At 44.3% G+C, this 17653-nt stretch overlaps 1 long non-coding RNA gene across 4 annotated transcripts; it reads right to left on the reverse strand.

The window, feature by feature from the left end:
- Positions 1-1121: 1121 nt before the first annotated feature.
- LOC141968393 (uncharacterized) lies at positions 1122-17527 on the reverse strand. Of its 4 annotated transcripts, none has more exons than XR_012634855.1 (4): positions 17450-17527; positions 16895-17110; positions 14651-14827; positions 1122-1693 (listed from the first exon to the last, which is right to left on the reverse strand). It is a non-coding gene; the product is annotated as an uncharacterized LOC141968393 (long non-coding RNA). The 4 variants fall into 4 exon arrangements; XR_012634854.1 differs by lacking the exon at positions 1122-1693 and adding an exon at positions 1721-3343; XR_012634856.1 differs by lacking the exon at positions 1122-1693 and adding an exon at positions 12508-13505.
- Positions 17528-17653: the final 126 nt, after the last annotated feature.

Raw genomic sequence — 17653 nt, forward strand, 5'->3', positions numbered from 1 at the left:
CCTAGCGGTTCAGCTGACAGGTGGAACTGGTTTCAATAGCTTGTTCCCAATGTGCTGCTGCAGAGCTGGTCCTGGGGTAGACTGGTACCACATTCCAGTGCAGACAGGGCCTTTAAGAGCGTGCATCAGCACTCCATAATATTGTAGGAGAGGAAGTCGAGAACAATACTATGTCCAACGGAAACTGTGGCAAGAATTTATTCAAGGCGCATTGTAATTAGTCAAGCTGGGAATTTGGCCAGGACATTGGGGTTAACACCCCTACTTCTTTAGAAGTGTCATAGTTTATTTTTTTTAATGACTTTAAGTGATGAGAAGCTTAGCTTTCTGTCTCAGCAGAATGACAACACCTCTAGCAGTATAAACTTCTTACAGCAACACGAAGGTGCTGGTTCAGAACTAACTCAGAGCAGCGATGGGGCCTAGTGCAGTAATCATTGCTTTATAAATACTTTTGGTAGATAAGAAAGATAAGTGTGATTAGGGCAGAGTTTCAGCTGCTGTAATCACAGTTATACCCTCCTTAGCCTTCAGTCCACACACTGCTTTAAGCTGACCTTTTTTTAAGTGAACAGTTGTAAATTTTAGAATAAATTGTAGAACTTGAACCAATGAAAGTTGGTTATTAATTATGATAGCAGTTATGAACTGCAGTTGTCAATGCTTTTGTTTTAGGAAATTTGTCGTCATTCAAGCAGAATGTAATTTAGCCAAATTATGGAGGGTTTTTTTTTTTAATTCTTTCATGGCATTGAGTACTGATTTGGAAACTAACTTTCAGCTTGTTCTCTGTTTGCAAAGAGGATAAGCACTCCTGTATTTTAGTGTGTGGTTGTGAAATGCACAAGTGAGGAATTGTTTTGCTTTTACTAGCTCATGAAACCTGCCGTCATTCTGCAGTGTGGTTTGGGCCATTATTATGGGTTACAAGGTTATACAGGAAAAACACGTTCTAGAGAAAGGCTGGTCAAAATAAACGAGGTAGAGTCTTCCAGATTGTTGTAATCTGGTTTTGTATCAATGAGGTAAACACTTCACTGGGATGAAGATACCATGTCAGGCAGTATCCCTCTGATGGTTTATGTCATAATGACAAAAATGAAGCAATACTGATGTTATTACATAACCACTTTTGTATTATATGACAACAATAATAATACTTTTCTCCCTTACCTTTTATTAGATAAAGAAGCATGTTCCTTGCTATGCATTTATGATTGCCCCATGAGTCAAGGGAGTGGTTTTATCTATTAAGAAATGGGGAAACAGTGGCACAAGATGTAGTACTGGCCAAGGTCATATGGGAAATCAATGTCAGAGGCATAAACAGAAGCTGAGCCTTCTGACTGTCCCACTCTACCTTCTGGGCAACCAGACAAAAGTGGAAAAGTGGCTTACAGCATGACTCAACAGCTTTTCCTTCCTCAGCAACTGCCACGCTGGGCAATTACAAATAAATGCCAGCAGGTCACTTCCACCTGAGTCAAACAGGTTTCCAAGGGACTCTAGGTAGGCATGTCTTCTGCTGGTGAGGGCTCTTCGATAGATCTTTGCAGTGGTTTTGTTCTGAAATATTTTCAGAACTCGAAAAGAATTTTCTCTTTTTGCCAGATGTACATTTCCTCCGATTACTTTCGGGATCTTTTGTAATATATGTTGCCCAGGGACACCCTGGAATTCTTTTTACCCTTCTCTGCAAGAGAATAACAATAAGCTGTCATTTTTCAGGTGCTTTTTTAATACATAGCTTGTAACATACATGCCAAATGAACTGATGCTAGGAAGTACTTCCAGAATATCAGTACAGTGTGTTGTGACCGATACAGCACAAGATGCATTGCACTTTGATAGATTGGATGCTGAGAGATAAGTGGGGTGTTAGGGTGTCTCTTAAACACAGCTGTAGATACCAATGCCCTTGACTCCCTTTTAACAACAAAATCAAAATGTGTTGGTCCAAAAACTGTTTTTACAAGGTGTGACAACTGAGTATGAGGAAGATCTGTTCAGGTGTCTCAGATCTTTTCCCAAGAGCAGGACTGAAGACTGTTTTACTTTGGAGTTAGTTCAAAATGCTGGAATGGGCAGCAAGATCAGTGTTGTGGAGGCCCTGACTTTGAAGACTGACTGATGGAAAAAAGCAGCACAGGAAAGGCTCGTGCCTTGGCTCTGGTCCTTGGGTGGATGGATAAGAAGAGGCCTTTGGCAGAGAAGGGTGAAAGGTGACTAATAAGATGAAACTGGGAGGAAACTCATTATAGTTATGCAGTCTCCAGGTGGCTTGCTTTCTCTGTGAGAAGACACATTTTGTTGTCCCACTGGCATTTGCTGCTCACACTGTCTTCTGAATAGGAATCTTAAACAATTATTTCTTTGCTTAACTTAAGAAGCTTAATTTAGCCTCATAGCAATGAAAATACAACAGCACCTTGTTTCTTTGTTCTCACTCTATATAACTTTAGATTTACTTTGCCTCTTCCCTTTCTTATCGGTTGTTTTTTTGGCTGTCCAGTAGTTTAGCCGAAATTAAGAACCTTTTCCACTGTCATGCACTCGGTCCCCATATCTTGCTTGTTCCATGGTTTTCTGTGTCCCTCTTGCCACACTTCCAAAGCTTTCATGAGCAAGCTTCTCTGAATTTTGCTGCGGCAGTGCAGGATGTTGCTGTTGTCTGGTCTAATCCTTCTCCCCAGGTTTCCCCCCCTGTAGCAGAGCCAGCAGAAGAGAGTTTGTTGTGCCTGACCCTGCTGGATTACGGTTAGATGTTTTAGCTCAAACTCAGGCCTAACAATCCTGTTATTACACTGGCCTTTGTGCTAGACTGACTGGTGTACAGATGTGCATTTACACCTGCTGGCCCTGGTACAGGGGAGAGCAGCTTGCTGGAGATGATGGTTGAAACTGACAGAGCAAGAGCTGATGGAAATCTTCTGAGAACCCTTAGATTCCTTCTTAGCGTGGTGGCTTGTCCAGTGATCTGCAGTATTGACCCCATCTGGATCTTGATCTCCCATTTTACAGATAAACCAACACATTTTGCATTGTTGTAAACATACTCCCAGGGACTGATTCTTACTATAATCTGTGTAACAGTTGTGGAAATATGGCCTTGCTCTTCAGCAGTTCTGCAGCCACCTATCTCTGAGACATTGTCTTCCACTCTTGAACAAGATTCTAGACCAGAAAAAGAGTTAGACTGCATACAGATTAACAAATCTGTTGCTAGTATCTCTGGCTACTGCAGCATGACTCACTCATCAGTGCTTGTCAGTGTCTGGTGTGACCTCATTGAAAGCTTCAACATCTCATATGTGAAGGCAGGTTGTAATCCAGTGTGGGAATCCTAAATAAGTGGAGAATGAAGTTCTGAGGCTTTGATAATGCATACATCATAAACATCCCCCTAGAAATCAGATGTGCCATCACAAGAAATATCCTTACAGATTTCTGAGGATCTCTTAATGCCAAGTCTGCCTTTCCCATGCTGCTTAAAAAACACCTGTAACTATTCAAGACAGCAATAGAAATCAATGCTGATGGGAAAACTTCAGAATGGATGTGATGGGTCAGGGAGGAGATGCTCTGTTATTTGCAAGGGTGAGAAAGAGCTGATGGTCCCTTCTTATTTATCACTTACTTAGCTTCTAGAGGCTTTTAACCTTTTTTTTTGTTTGGTTGGTTGTTTTTTTCTTATGTCAGTATGTAGGGTTTCTGGTATGCTGGTTGAGGGAGACAGGTGAGAAAACAGCAAGGGGGTCTATAAAGGGAGTGAATGACTGAATTAGCTTGTGGTACCTTACATGTGCAGCTTAGATATATAGTGTGGTGATAAGACAAAGTGGGAGGCAAGAGGAGTTTAGAAATCAGATGGCTCTCTTCAGCTGGTGCTTGCTGAGTAAACATGAAGCTTGTGCTCAGTGACTCTACCTCCTTCCCATGGGCTGTTACACACTACCCGATACTAGCAACGCTGCTTGGTCTAAACGGAGCCAGCTGCTGGCATTTTAATTGCAGAACCCACATCTAGTAACACACAGCAGAGGCTATCGTCCTCTCACCTGCTACTGAGGGAACTTCTAGTGTCTAAAAGCACAAGTCTGGCATTGTCCCACAGGTATCTGCTGCCACTTGAACACCTGGCTGAAAGTGAAATCCCTGACTGCTGGCCCGGTTGCTGTCCTTAGGATGTGAATGTCTGTTCCTGTTTTGTTATAGAAGATTTCTGTATGTAGCAAAGTTGCCTGTGCCAGCCTGGCAGCTTTATCCATAAGCAGCAACAGTTGCTGCCTCTTGGCTTCCCAAACCCGCTGCCCTCAGAGCTGCTACTCCTCACTTCCTCCAGTGAGGAACCCAGAACCTGGCAGCCCGTGAGAGAGCAAGGATCTTGCGGAAGTTCTGTGCTTCAGAGGATTGCTATGCAATCCCCTAATTATTGTGACGGCAGCTTCTTATGTAGCACTTACTTGGAAAAGTAAAAAGTGTCTGGTATGGCAGGACAGAAAGACACCCTGCTTCTAAAGGAGTGCTGTCCTGGCAACACTAAGGAATCATCCTTAGGAAATGCAATTGTGCTGCTTTGTCACAAAGCGCTCAGTAACTGCCAGAGTCACTGTGTCCTCTGCTGCGCCGTGGGATGGACCCTGGCACCTGTCTGAATGTAGTTATGTCCCTGCTGCAGACCTGCTCTTCCCATCCAGACTCTCACCTGGCAAGTTTGTTCTCTTACCCTTTGCCTCAGGTAGATAGTACAATTTCTGATTTCTGCATTCCTTTTTTTTTTTTTTTTTCCTTAAGATTGGGAATACAGATTATATTGGGGGGGTGGAGCAAAGATCCTGTTCTGAGCGGATTTATTTTATGTTCTGCTCCTTCTTTAAGGAAGGCATAGAAGGTCATAGAGTTGAGGCGTGCATGCAATTTGTAAGGAGGAAATAGGCAACCTTATGCCTTTTCATCCACGATTCCTTACCACGAAGATCAGCCAGATACTATCTGCTTAGCTGTTTTGTGAATCCAGGGTGAAATAAGTTCGTGGCTCTGCCCAGTGTCTAGTGAGAGATGTGCACGTACCCACAAAACGCAGCTAGTTCTAGAAATTAATGTCTCTCTGCTGTTCTCTGCACAGAGGCCAAGGCCTAAAAGATGTTTTGAGACTGAGCATGCTTTCCCTGGAGGATCTGATGGATCTGCAGCAGGATATATTAGTGGGCAGGAGATGGAAGCCCCGTAGCAATGCTGTCCATGCTGCATTCAGCTGTGGGTGTGTTGGGTTAAATGGTTGATCCAGCATTTGAAGTCCAATTGCTTGATTTACACCTTGATTTTTAGTATCTTGACAGACTTTCCTTTCGCATACTAAAGCATATTTCGGGTTCTAGTCGAATCCTGCTCTTACATCAAGCTCAAACCTCATTGCTGCTCCCTGTGTTCAGCTGGAAATGGGCAGACACCATTTGTGATTGCCTGAATATCCTGAGTCACCGATTACCAGCTGGCATGTGTGCTGCAGTTTTCATCTCTTCCTTTACGACTGCACTCCCTAGAGGAGACTTTCAACAACTGCAGTTGTCAGCTCAAGCGTTCTCTGCACTTGTCTGGATCCACACAATTGGTGGACGACCTCTGACTACGTCTGTGGGGTGAGCTGCCTGTGATTTGTTACTGTATGCCTGGCGTTTCCATACCAGAAAATAGAACAGGTGTAGGAATATTTAAAAATGCATTTTCTTTATATTAATTAGTCAAATATCTGCATTGTGGGGATGGCAATAGGATGCCTTCATTAAATAATTGGGAGAGACAAATGATAATTCTAGCAATGCTCTAACAGTAAGATAAATTGTGTGAAAATGGATCAAATCTAAGGATCTAGACAGGTGATGAAAGGTAAACTAGTTAACTCCCTACACTGGCAAAGCTCTGCTAGTAGGAGCACGGGTCTATCCTGCAGGAGCTGACAGGTTCTCTGTTCTGCCCGTTCTGTCAGACGCTCTTGTCATGCTGTTCGTTATCCTGCTTGTGCAGTGTCCCAGAGCAAGGCTGCTGAAGTTCAGCAGGGAAAGAATGCAACATGTTGCTATGTTATTTCATAGCGCCAAAATGTTTTCACTGGGTAATGGTTACTGCCAGTCTTGTGCGTAGCTCTGGGGGAAGCTGAAACATAGAACACTTCATTGAGCTTTTTGACCCAACAGATCTTGACATATTGCTGCTGGACTCGTCTCTGTCTGATCTGAACTACAGTGGTTCTGTTCTGTCCTGCTAAAATAACAACACATTAAACAGTATTCTGTCCATGCCATTTTCACCTGTTGACTAAAAAGTTAAATTCCTACTAAGTTATCTTTTAATTTACATGTCATAAAACATTAATTAATGGTCAGCTGATTTCATGGGCATGAAGATTGTAACATATGTAACATGGACAGATTAATGCTTGCCTGGGATCAAATGAGTTAAAGCAGGTCCTTCTGCTGAAATACCCAGTGAAATACAGTGATGCTTTGTAAATGAAATCTTTGTTTGCAGCAGGTTGCCAGTGTTTGCCTGGGACAGACCATTCTGTTATCAGGTGCTGATCCTGCTATGGAGGAAAGATGTGGGTTGTCCTGACTCATGAAGGCATGGGCAGGTTGTGTCAGCAGAGCAGGGAGTGGCTCACCCGAGGAGCAGGATGTAGGTTTTAGTGTGAAAACTCTAAAAGAACCTTTAGAAGAAAGTTGGGGGAAAAATACATAAGATAGACTTTGGAGTCTGACTTGATGAAATTCTGATTGTTCTTGCTGCATGAGGGGCTTGTCCCAAACGAGACAGGGGTATGAACAGTCATGCCCCTATCTGAAATGTCCTGGGAAAACATGCACCGTAGCTGAAGACAGCAGTAGTCCTAAGAGGAGTTTTCTAGGGAGGAATGGGTGGCTGGCCAGCTGTTCCAAAACTTGCATACACAGTTACTCCCTTCTTCCTCCTTTATAGATCTGACTCACTGATCCCTGCCCTAAACACACCAGTTTCAGTATTTTCTTTTGTCTCCTCTCATTTACCATGTATTTCTTACCCTTAAAGCTTCCTTTTGTATCTATGGGCTTAATTCTGTTAAATCCCATTGCTAGTTGCTTCGGCTTTTACTCTGCCTGTGCTTTGCACCTGCTACATAGCCCCAGAAAACTTGGCAACCAACCCTTGGGCGCTCTAGAGAAAACAACTGTCTAGACCAGGCACCTTCTGCCCGATGTCCTGGATGTACCCCAGAGCTCCCAGGCATTAGTCTGTATTCAGAACAACATGTTGCTTTGCAAATGCTTCTTTTCTGCTCTTCCTTCTCCCTCCACAGAGTTACGTGTATCTGACTTCTCAGCAGGCACTAGCCTAATGTTTATTGATCTTTTGCAAAGGTCTGATGCAAAGGAAAATTGATAAAATCTCGTCCCATGTCTTTGTGGACTCATAATTACACCTCACCCAGTGAGTGAGGCAAATGGAAGTGAGGGAGCCCACAGAATAATAGCACCTTCTGCAGACCTAGAAACGGTGCAAGGACAACAATGCAGAGGCCCTACAGAGCCTCTGGTATCCAGCAGAATTCAGGAAGATGTGTTGCTCTTTTCTGAATTGATGAGAAATCAAATCTTGGTGTGGAGTCCTATTGCATTGGAAGGGCAGAGAAGCCTTAGTGCAAAGTCACAAGCCGTTCTTATTCAGTTAAAGCCCCTGTTGCCCTAGGCAAACACAGAGCCTGTCAGCGTCCTGCAGCTTAGAGTACAGAGATGTGACCAAAATAGCTCCACAACTTTACAATATGTCTAAAAATAGCTTGCAGGTCAGCTTTTTTCTTAGAGGTAGTGGTGACATCAGTGGGAGAGCACTCTTGCTGCTGTTCAGTGCAGGTAGAACTGGGTAAACAAAGGGGAAACAGAAGCAGTTTAATTAGCTAAGCAGTCTTGAGGAAAGAGAGGTGGGAAGGGACTAAGGAGGTGCAACGAGAAAGATGGACAGAAGCATCAAAGGCCTGGGCAGACCCTCTGCCACTGACCAAGTTAGTGTGCTTTTACACAGACAGCTTCTCCCTGGGGTTTTATTTCCATGATGTTTAAGAGGCATCAGTCTGCCCGTTTCTGTCTCACTGTGGCCTGTGTCAGGATGTGTCACTGGACTGGCCAGCCACCCACCCACAGCGTGTTTCTTGCTCCTCATTTCCAGACAGTGAACACAGCCCATGACATCACCTCTGGCCAGTGGCAGATCGGACAGTAGGGCTGTGGCAATGTCAAGTGTGTTTTGCTGGAGCCATTCAACCAGAGAGTTGAATTTTACAGTGCGATTTGCACGTGGAGAAATCTGGATGGCCCTTAGTTCTAGGGGGATTTCAGTATTTGTTCTTGAGCCAAAAAAAGGCTGTTTTTATGGGGTTGAACCGTCTGTTGTTGTAAATGATTACATTTTCCCAAAGGAGCAAAGCTGCTCGCCGTGATCCTCACAGTTTTAGTCTGTGTTGTGTATACTAAGTCTGGCCATGGAGATAAGTCTCAGCCAAGTTTGGAAGTTAAGTGCCTGATTTGAAATGTTACAGGAATCTAATGTAGGTTATGAGAGGTTTGCCATGCCTGCAGTCGCCTGTGTTGCTGAGGGAAGTGTACTGCAGCAGCCTGTGCTAGCGAGAATTTCCTTTGTGCTGCAGGTTTCATGCCTAGTGATTTTACGGTGCTGAAAGAGGAAGGAGGTGACAAAACTGAAAAATCGAGGCCAGGTCATTACTGTCAGACGAGGACAAAGTCCTGTAGCCAGTCAGATGTGACGGAACACGCTTGCTGATGCTGCTACCAGGAAGCTTGAGAGAAATGTGACTGACTGATAGCAGTGCGCATGTGCCTTTGGAGAAAGGAGGCTATCTGTAAGCTCTTGCAATGCTTTTCTCTGCCCAGCAACATCGTTGCTGCTTTTCCTTGCATTCTGCTTAAGCAGCTGTTCTGCATTTATGATCTGATCTGTTCTTCACATAGGGCTATCTTCGCACTGAGCCATCTTTATTGTAACAGCAGTTATCTGAGATGGAGGGCTGACAGGACCTCAGCTTTGCTTTGAGTAAGCACTATAAATAGGGCAAAAGCACTATAGCCACTGTTCTCTCAAACCAGTGTGAGAGCCTTGTAGGACCAGCCCTGGTCTCCACCTTGCAAAATGGCTCCGGTTACCTTGAAAGAAGGAGACTTCAGCCCAATGCAGCTCCAAATTGACAAGTATAGAGAGAATTACGCACAAGATCGGCTTGCTGAGGATTTCATTTGGTGCACGGCTAAGCTGAGTTGAAAGTCAGCTGCCAGTGCGGAAGCTCTGCACGCCTAGTTGTGCACTTCTAGTGCATTTTGAAGCTACAGGCCATGCTGACTGCAGACTCTTTTGGTAAATCAACAACCAAGGTTATTGGTAAAATCAACTCAATAACCACTCCCATGACCATTTAGCACAGTCATTTCGGAGCACTTGCAATACCGCTCTCGCCACAGCCTGCTCCTTCCATTCAGTGAGAGTTGCTCCCTGGTCTGCCCTGCCCAGCTCGCAAATGCAGCTCATCAGCCTCTGCTTCTTTGCAAATGAGCTGCGTAGGTACTGGGAGGAGGAGGAGAAGGAGGAGGCAGCTCAGCAACCTGCCCATCCCAGCCAGTCATAAAGGCTCTGTACTTCTTAGGCTTTCTGGAGTTATTTGCCACGTGAATCGTGTGGGTATAAAACTTTGTTGTTTCCCCAAATGCTCTGCCTTTTGCAACAGGAGGTCATTTCCCAGTGGAGAAAACAGGCTGTTGATGTGGTAGGCAGTCAGCTTGTCATTTGGATAAGGTCCAGAGCCGATTAGTTTGGGCGCAGCAGTGTGCTAACACAGGCAGAATGCACCCGGACCGGCTCCCGTCTAGATAGCGCCGATCTCCCCACACCGCTCTCCGCCATCCCGGCACTTCAGCATGAGCACAGGTCCCTCGCCTGTGCTAGCATGCCTGCAGTAAACCATAATTTGCACCCAGTGCTGCTTGCCTGTGTCTCAGTTGGCAGCAAACCCTCCCAAACCAAATAATGATTTGCCTGTCTGCACTGACTCAGCTATGCTGAAGGCAGGAGTCGGAGTTAAATCCGGTTCAGTAAAGTCTGTAGGTAAAGAAGAGCCTTGCAGAGCACATACTGAAGCATTTTAAAGGAACTTGACTGTGTCCCAGGAAGTGCACTGAAGTGAGCAATGCTGCATTAGGCAAGAGAGCCTACCCGAGAGCCATTAATCTCTCAACATCTGCAGCCCTGTGGTTGTAAGCACTGGGGGTTTTCTTCCCCTGCCTATGATTACTAACTAGCAACCGGGAATTCAAAGGAATCCGGGCTATCTTTAGGAAGCAAGTACCTACTCTTTGCCTCCTCTCAGGAAGCAAGGTCCTTCATTACTGCCTGTCATGGCAAGGGGCTCACAGATAAGGAGGAAGGGCAGGAAACCTCCCTGGCTTCACTTCTTTAGCAACTCTAAATATTTTCCAGAGTCCTAGTGCTGTGAGTCAGCATTTCTAGAGCCTAGACTTGTTTACAGCAGCAATCAGTGAGATGGTACTAGGTAGGTGGGGTGTGGAGGTATGCGTGTGTCTAAAATGAGAAACCCTTTGCCCAGGTGCAAGTGGGGAAGTTACCAACAAATCTTTCCAAACCAGTTCAAACAGGGAGCAAAGGACTGTTTAACCTGGACAGTAACTGCAGCGGAGCCATTTGCAGGGTAAGGGGTTTCCTGATGTGTGTAAGGGAATCAGAACTTCGCAAAGCTGGACATGTCACGCTGTCTTAGTTCACTCAAAACAAAACAAATAAAAGACTCTGCAAATATTGGGATTATCAGTACAGTAGGATAAAGGAAACACTTCCCACCTCAAGTGGTTATGGATTCATTTTGCATTGGCCTGGCCAAACTGGCTGCGTGGCAGGAAGGCTCCCGAAACTGTACAGGTATCAGGCCAAGCGCTGAGGTTTCTATTCAGAGCAAATACCTGCACTGGAATAAGGAACATGAGCTGTGGGATATCTTATATCACCGCATGCAGGCTTTTTGCCTATGCCTGGCTGGTCAGCCTGGATGGATCTCGTGGCAAAGGGAGGTTACATTGAAAACAGTATGGACTATTTTAGATCTGCAACCTCAGTTCTGCAAAGGTATTTATTTTGAAAATTCTAGTTTCCATAGCAATGTAGTGCTGTTCTCTCTCATCTCTCTCCTATTACGCCAATCTTAGCAGCCATTAGATAAATTATCAGAGGCAAACCTTAGCATTTTTTTATCTTGAGTGATTTTATATATGTTGTTTCCTTAGTGAATCAGAGCCAGTCAGTTAGTCAAGGATTGACTCATATCCTTTCCTGACATGAAGTCTATTGCAGTGTAAAGATGATAATGAAGAATGAATATTATTAATTGGACTTGGTGTATGAATTCCTAGGCTACTTTCCAGCAGGGGGGTCTTTCTAACCAGAATTCTGGCTCACTTCTAGATGAGTTGTCTATGTTATGTCTTTAGATTTTACTTGTGCTGCACTATAGCTTCATTAGGACATAATATTCTTGTTCCATACGTGTAGTAATAAATTATTTTGTAAGGGTTGTTGCATACTGCTATTGAGCTGCTGTTCTCCACCCCAGAGGTGATTTCTGGACACAGTTCCCCTTCCTGTTGTTAACAGAGCCAGCGCTCATGGCTCATTCCTTTATTCTCTTTCAATATGTATAAAAAAGAAGTAGTTAAGAAAACAAAGCAAGCTCTTTTTTCTTTTTTTTTTTTCCTTTTTTTTTTTTTTTCCCCCCCTCTTCCCCTTTTTCATCTTGTCTTCCTGGTCAAGGAACTACTTATCTTGCCAGAATGTTATGCAGGCTGGAATGTAAAAATCACAGACTTAACCCTGCAGCAATGATGCATGCAAAAAGCAAAGATGTGGAGGTGATTTATTCTGATGGTGTAGTTTGCCTTTTAAGGAGATGGTTTAGTGAGTTCTTTTGCCTATATGAACTGTATCTCCACCTGGGGAGCTGTGCCAGAATAGCTGCTCCACAAACCCTTTGCTGTGAACAATAGCCTTTGTCCTGTAATTCAGTCCTCATGAGTAGGTAAGCAGTGAAGTAAAGAAACTGCGTGGGAGAACAAGAGTGGCACTGTGGACCAGATTCCAAGATAAGGAAGCAGGGCTAAAGACAAGGCGAGAGTTAGCCTTTGACTGTCTTCGGCAGTGTTGTCACATAGTAACTAAAATACCTGAATTTTATAAATTCGTGCATAGATCCATTATGTTGAGGATGCAAGAACCCTTCTGTGGAATCTAGATATTATCAGGCATCTGCTGCACAGTGACCATTGCTTGCCTTGCCAGTCTGGTAAGGGTCTGATGCCTCCTGTTTTCCTCCCTGTCTAGCGAGAGCCATCAGCTGTGTTGTTTATATTCAGTTCATGAGTTTGAACTTCAGAGTAGATGGTTTTACTGTGAGTAAATTCTGCCCCCCACGTCTATTTGAGCTCTCTAGGTGCTGGATACCTAGCAGAAATCTCCTCTTAAATCCAAAGCGATAGAAGCTCACTTGTGCCCTAAAAAATGAGACGTAATAATCCTTCTAAAACCTCTATTTTAGATGTTTAAATATTTACTTTTAGCTGAATTATGCCCACCCTTTGAGAATACTAATAATACGTTGCTCTTCACAATGTTGCACGTCGGTGAATTCCATATATATTTTACGCAAAGCATTAAAAGGTGGTTGCTTATCTTTTAATTTACCATTTTTTGTCCCTTCATGTTCTTGTGTTCCTATGTTTCAAGATAAGGTGAACAAAAATTCTCAAACTGCTATCTCTAGGCTATGCATTCTGTGATACCTTCACTATGGACATTTTTATTCACTGCCTCAGAGGAGAATGGTCCCAGTCTTTTTAATTTTCCTTCAGACAAGGGCTCTTCTCAATCCCTAATCTTGTAGTCAACTGTCACTGCCCTGTGTCACATAATGAAACAGCCATCGTAGTGATAACTCAAATAATAACCCTTCCAGAGTCAATGTTCTGCCAGTGCTGGGCATTGTTAAGTTGGAGACCCTGCATCCAAACACAAGTATTGAAGGCCCCACATGCCAGATGCAGATGTGCCCAATGCATATTTAAAAAAAAAAAAAAAATTTAAAAATCCCTGTTTCAAAATAATACATGCTTGGTATCCAAATGGAATGAGAATGAAATGTAAGTGACTAGCGACCTTGTGACTGTTGTGTTGTATAACAAGATAAAAAGTCCTTGGGATTTGTGGATTGAGCTTTTTCTCACTTGTCTTCCAGAGGTCAAAGTCTGCTGCAAGCGCTGACTGATACAATCCTCCATGTAAGTCAGGCTGGACTGCCTGTGCCTCAGGTCCCAACAGCAGGGCAGTTTTTGCACCTTGGAGGGTGTTTGTGTGGATTTCTCTGTGGTCCCTGTGATGATCCTTAGAAGGAGCAGATCCACAGCCGTCTGAAAGCCCAAAGCCCAGATTCTTTGAAATCCCAGACATGTAATGATGAGATACTTGGCCGAGGCCAACCTGCTAGCCTGCTTCCTATGCTGCTGCTTATATGTGTCCAAGAAGCTGCCTCCAGTTTATATGGTTGCACTCCAGTAAACAATTTTTCGTGCAGATACAGGCAGCAGATGTTACTTATGCCTGTGTGAACACTTCAGTGTGTTTACAACAGGGGATGTTCCTCAGATCTACTCTTATTAAACAATGGATGTAGCCACCAGAAGGGAGTCCCGCTGGTTACAGCCATTCTGTTATAGCTTGCTCAAAACACTTTGAAGGGTGGTCACGCCATCCCTCTGCGGGCACTCGAGGGGATTGACTCACAAATACGAGCAAAATAAAATTAGATGGCTTAAGTGGCTGCAACCCCAGCTGTGTCCCCACTGCCCGATTCCCAGAAGGGGTCATCCCTGCGGCAGGGTTGGCTGTAGAAGGCAGCTCCTGAGCTGCTGTAGTGACAGCCCATTCTTAAGGGCATTAATACTTGTCTAGCTCCTCCGTGAAACAGTTCAGGAAACTTAACCAGAATAAAAATGTGCGCTTTTTCATCTGAAAATTTTAGTTTAATTTCTCCCAACAGGCTCAGAGAAGCAGCAGTGCTGCTGCAAGGGCAGGGCAGAGGCAGGCAGAGGGAGAGAGGTGACCTTTCCTTTTGGGAGCAGCTAGCCATTATGTCAGTTTTGCTGCTTCACAAAACTCTGCCCTATGGTTTTTTTTGGTGCTGGGCCACCTTAATTTTCTGGAGAGTGAATGAAGAATTAATGTAGTGTGCTTATGGCATTTGGAAGTTAAGTTTTTAGGAAAAAAAAAAATCTTAATTCAGCATGTGCTATTAGGTGGAAATGCTTAAATTGTTAGGGGTGGGAAACATAAGTGTCCAAGGTATCCATTCCTACAATTCAGTTAAGGGTTAGATCCTTTTCTTTTGGCTGTTTTTTAAGATCTCTAACCCAAAGTCTACTATCAAGCTGTGCCTAGAGAAGGAAGTCTTTAAAGAGACCAGCCTTTTACCTATAAATAATACACGGAAGCCTTTTACCTATAAATAATACACGGAAGAGTAGAAAAATGGAGACAAGGAGCAGCTCCACCTTACCTGAATGTAATTGCAAAGGCCAGCATTGTGAGCTCCGTGGGGCTATCTGTACCCCGGGTCGAGAAGAAGGCTGTAAGGAGCACTGTCACCCATCATCCATCGTGACTCAACCACTGCTGAGATCTGAGTCTTGCTCCAACGTTTGAATATCAACTGGTGAATCATGACTCCGTTGTACTGAAATACATAAGTTTCAGGGGCCAAATGTGGCAAGTTTTGAATACTGTGGTTATAAACCTACTTGGAAGTAAACTTCTGCTTGAGTGCTCTGTTAGGTTGGATGTGTGAGAATATAGAGAATTTTGCAAGTCTGAACCCTTGCTGTAAGTGAAAACACTGTGGCAAAAAAATGTAAATAAATGCCACACATACTTTGTATAAGAGCCCTTACCAGTATCTATAAATGTAGTAACCTTGATGTTTCCCAATTCTGAGCTTTAAACAGGAAGCAGACACAAGAAATATTAAGAAGCCAGTATTTTCCTTTTCATGGATTAGTTTTATAGTTTCAGTTTTAACTTACCCAAAAACACTTAATGGAAATTAAATGTCATGTCTTAAAGAGGATTGTCTTTGAATTATTTCTTCTTAGAAAATCACTAGAATAGCTTCTCGGTTTAACTGCATTTTGATATGAATTCAAAACTCATCTCGGGTCAGACTCTCTAGGAAAACTTTCTCATGATTTTGTTAGCAGTTGATTCATCCCTTGTCACCTTCATTTTGCAGCTTTAAATGGCAGGTTCTCTGAAAAGCAATCTACTTCAAAGCTTTAGAAAATAAAGCTTTGAATAAATCACTGAGTTAGAAATTATGCTGGCTGTGCCCAACTTTGTGCCTGGATGTGGGAATACTTGGGACTGGGCATGGAATTCCAACGAAAAATTACCTTTGCATGAGATGCTGCTGGCTTGCCAACCTCCAAGAGCAGTAAGAAGGAAAACTGCTGCGGATGAGGAGGCTCGGAAATCTCCGATTTCCCTTTCCCACCCAGAACACATCCCGAACTACTGCTGAATGTTCGTACACAGCGTAGCTGGTGCAACATTTGGCTACCGATGGGATTAATAGAAAATGTAGCTTCTGAAGACTACGTGTCCCAGCGTGGCAGGTAGGAGACAGCAGGCCGCTGTGCAGCGCTGCGTGCTGGCACTTGTGGTACCTTTAAAACGCATCCCCTGGACCCACCTCGCAGCCCTGCGGTTACCCGCAGTGCCATGCCCGCGCTTCCCTTCCCAGGGGTGTTACTGAAGACAGTGGGCCCCAGGCTCTATTATTTTGGGTTTTTTTAAAAATCTGTTTTTGCAAGCTTTACCTGATATAATACTGACAACACGACGCTTGTAAAAATAGTTGCTTTGTCTTTCATGAAGAGACAACCCCCTGCCCTCTGTATTTAGATTTCTGGTATATGGGCATGCAGAGCTGATTTGTCCATCGTTGTTTGCTTTCTTCAGAGTCTTTTGAAGTGTATGTCTTCAAGCTGGTTCCTTATATTAAAAATAAATTCTTCCAAGCCACCAATAAAATGTCAACTGTGATTTTAGCCTCATTTTCAGACTCATCTCCTAAGCAATGTGAGGTTACTCTATGAGTCAGCATTTGAAAGGACCGTTATTCCTGAGAGCACGGGTAAAGCCCAAAGTTCATAGTTCCTTGCTTAAATGTTTTCACTGCATTTTAAATTGCTTTGCATTGTGTCGAAAGAAATGTAAACTGTGGGGCCTGTTTGGCACAGAACTCGTGGTATTTCAGATACCTCAAATCTTGAAAGAAAACCTCTATATTGATGTAGAAGTTGGTATTTCTGGTAGGAAGAGTTTTACCCCCTGTGTATTAAAGAGGAAGGTGGAGTGGGAAGCTGAAGGCATAAACTTTCAACTATGTTCTGTTGAAATAAAACTTGGGAACTGTAAAATCTCTGGGTGAGGGCCCTATCTTTTGTACAGTGCCCAGCAGAACAGAGCCAAAGTCAGATAGGGCTTTCTGGAGAGGGGAACTTTATTTATTTTAATAAAATAGTAAAAAAATATAGCAGGGCATTAAAGCTGCAAGTGCGAGCCCTGAGAAATGAGAAGGTACTATTTTTAAGACTGACTATGCAGCCTGTTTATTCTTTTTGCGCACATTAATTATAACAGTCTTTAATTATGTAATCACATTTTCTTTTGTCACTCTTCCTCCCTGCTTGCCGTGGTGCATGCTGTATTTGGAGGTAATTAATCACACCGGAATAGTGAATACCTGGGAGCAGGACTCCGACTCCAGCCTGTATGTGTCAATTCGGGTCTCCCCATCACTCTCTCGGGTGTTTTTCCTACCCCCCCGGCTCGGTTTCACACTGCTCCAATCGAACCCCCTCGGTCTCAGCACACCTGGGTGGCCGGGGAGAGCCGTGGGGTCTGTTCCTGGGTGCTGAGGAGGGAACGGGAGGGGAAAAATCTCACTGGCACTTTCCTCCTGCGGTGGAGAAGGGAGTTCAGGTTATTTAGTTGCCAAATGACACACACACCACCCCCCCCCAGAACGTGCTCCTGTGGGGATTTAAAGTGGTATCAAAACTGTTACAGGTTTCTAGTTGTATTCCTTGGGCTTCCCAACCATCTGTGATTTTGTTGTTGAGCATCAGCCAAAACCCCCAGCGCTCCTCTCAAGAAGCGGACAAGGAGTGTTTATTAGAACCACTTTTTTTTTTTTTTCCCCCCCCCATCCCGGTACCGGACACTTCGCAGAGAATGTGAGGGGAGACCCGGCCGGGTTGCACCGCTACGGGAGCAGAACGGAACCCCGGTAGCTCACCCCATCGCTTTCCCAATGTTTGCCGGTGCTTCCCCCGGGCTCTTTCACACCTCTCCTCCGGGATAGGGGCGGGGGGGGGGGGGGGGGGGGAGAGCGGCGGGGCGGCCATCGCGGTTCACCGCGATGGCCGCCCCGCCGCTCTCCCCCCCCCCCCCCCCCCCTTCTCCTCCGCCCTTCGCCCGGCGTTTCCTTTTCCGCCGAGGC

The sequence above is a fragment of the Athene noctua genome, chromosome 19, assembly GCF_965140245.1.
Source record: "Athene noctua chromosome 19, bAthNoc1.hap1.1, whole genome shotgun sequence".
NCBI lineage: Eukaryota > Metazoa > Chordata > Aves > Strigiformes > Strigidae > Athene > Athene noctua.